Consider the following 2,708-nt stretch of genomic DNA (forward strand, 5'->3'; position numbering starts at 1 on the left):
TTTATCCTCCTCCTCCTCATTATCCTCTTCCTCCTCTTTATCCTCCTCCTCCTCTTTATCCTCCTTCGCCTCCTCTTTATCCTCCTCCTCCTCTTTCTCCTCCTCCTCCTCTTTATCCTCCCCCTCCTCTTTATCCTCCACCTCCTCTTTATCCTCCTCCTCCTCTTTATCCTCCTCTTTAGCCTCCTCTTCCTCTTTATCCTCCTCCTCCTCTTTATCCTCCACCTCCTCTTTATCCTCCCCTTCCTCTTTATCCTCCTCCTCCTCTTTATCCTCCTCCTCCTCTTTATCCTCCTCTTTAGCCTCCTCTTTATCCTCCTCTCCCTCTTTAGCCTCTTCCTCCTCTTTATTCTCCTCCTCCTCTTTATCCTCCTCCTCCTCTTTATCCTCCTCTTCCTCTTTATCCTCCACCTCCTCTTTATCCTTAGCCTCTTTATCCTCCCCCTCCTCTTTATCCTTCTCCTCCTCTTTCTCCTCCTCCTCCTCTTTATCCTCCTCCTCCTCTTTATCCTCCTCTTTATCCTCCTCTTCCTCTTTATCCTCCTCCTCCTCTTTATCCTCCTTCTCCTCTTTACCCTCCTCTTTATCCTCCTCTTTATCCTCCTCCTCCTCTTTATCCTCCTCCTCCTCTTTATCCTCCTCTTTATCCTCCTCCTCCTCTTTATCCTCCTCTTCCTCTTTATTCTCCTCATCCTCTTTATCCTCCTCCTCCTCTTTATCCTCCTCTTCCTCTTTATCCTCCACCTCCTCTTTATACTCCTCCTCGTTATCCTCTTCCTCCTCCTCCTCTTTATCCTCCCCCTCCTCTTTATCCTCCCCCTCCTCTTTATCCTCCGCCTCCTCTTTATCCTCCGCCTCCTCTTTATCCTCCGCCTCCTCTTTATACTCCTCCTCCTCTTTATCCTCCTCCTCCTCTTTATCCTCCTCCTCCTGCTCTTTATCCTCCTCCTCCTCCTCTTTATCCTCCTCCTCCTCTTTCTCCTCCGCCTCCTCTGTATCCTCCTCCTCTTTATCCTCCCCTCCTCTTTATCCTCCTCCTCTTTATCCTTCTCCTCCTCCTCCTCTTTATCCTCCTCCTCCTCCTCTTTATCCTCCTCCTCCTCTTTCTCCTCCTCCTCCTCTTTATCCTCCTCCTCCTCTTTAACCTCTTCCTCCTCTTTATCCTCTTCCTCCTCCTTCTCTTTATCCTCCTCTTTATCCTCTTCCTCCTGCTCCTCTTCATCCTCCTCCTCCTCTTTACCCTCCTCTTTAACCTCTTCCTCCTCATCCTCTTCCTCCTCCCCCTCTTTATCCTCCTCCTCCTTGTCAACGTTTCGGCCCTGGTCGGACCTTCAATGCTTTCATAGAATACTTATTAATGATTCTCTGAATTTGAATCATTATTTTTTTTTTTTTTTTTTTGCTTATTTTGTCATGTGCTTGTGTTTTTATTGGGAGAAAGCCTCATTTTCTCAGAGAACTGTATTGTGTTCTGTGCAAACCTATTGAGTTAAACACCTTGAATATTGTTTCTCTGAACCATGGCACCATGGCACCATGGCACCATGGCGTAGCCTGAATAATACCAATGACTGGGCACACCATTTCCTCTGGGATACTTGTGAACACAGGTCTTGTTTTTGTGTTTAGGCTTCACTACAGAGAAAAGGCTGTGATGTACTCTGCTGTTCAACAGTTTGGCTTCACTACAGAGAAAAGGCTGTGATGTACTCTGCTGTTCAACAGTTTGGCTTCACTACAGAGAAAAGGCTGTGATGTACTCTGCTGATCAACAGTTTGGCTTCACTACAGAGAAAAGGCTGTGATGTACTCTGCTGATCAACAGTTTGGGGTCACTACAGAGAAAAGGCTGTGATGTACTCTGCTGATCAACAGTTTGGGGTCACTTACAAATGTCCTTGTTTTTGAAAGAAAAGCATTTTTTTTTGTCCATTTAAAATAACATCAAATTGATCAGAAATACAGTGTAGACATTGTTAATGTTGTAAATGACTGTTTTCCCCCTTCAGACTGGGCCGGTGTTCCAAATGGAACCATATGCCCTTTGTAGTGCACTACTTTTGACCAGAGCCCTATGGTGCACTATAAAAGGGGGGTGCTATTTGGGAGGTAGTCTGGGTTTCCTTTTCCCAGTGAGCTGACATTGATCTATCCTTGAGGTGTTTACCTACAGGACCTGGTCAGACTCTAAACTAAGGTCTGTGGACATAAAAAAACAACTGATATATGAATCAAACCGTAATGATTTTGTTGTCCAGCTCTCATGTTGACCTGTAAATTGGGTTTGCTGTAATACTGTATCGGCAGCCAACAGGGCGACTAGCTGAGTGTAGATGGAGCGTCCTAGCAAGACTGATGAGTTTATAAGAAATTACTGTTGCTAACAACAACAAACAACAAAGAAGAAGTACCTCTTTAGGTTTATAATAGACCATCACACTACCGTTCAGAAGTTTAGGCTTCACTACAGAGAAAAGGCTGTGACTGGGTGAGAATGGGGGAGGCTAGGGGTGACTGGGTGAGAATGGGGAGGCTAGGGTGACTGGGTGAGAATGGGGGAGGCTAGGGGTGACTGGGTGAGAATGGGGGAGGCTAGGGGTGACTGGGTGAGAATGGGGGAGGCTAGGGGTGACTGGGTGAGAATGGGGGAGGCGAGGGGTGACTGGGTGAGAATGGGGGAGGCTAGGGGTGACTGGGTGAGAATGGGG

This window comes from Oncorhynchus gorbuscha, unplaced genomic scaffold (assembly GCF_021184085.1).
Source record: "Oncorhynchus gorbuscha isolate QuinsamMale2020 ecotype Even-year unplaced genomic scaffold, OgorEven_v1.0 Un_scaffold_4374, whole genome shotgun sequence".
NCBI classification, from domain to species: Eukaryota; Metazoa; Chordata; class Actinopteri; order Salmoniformes; family Salmonidae; genus Oncorhynchus; species Oncorhynchus gorbuscha.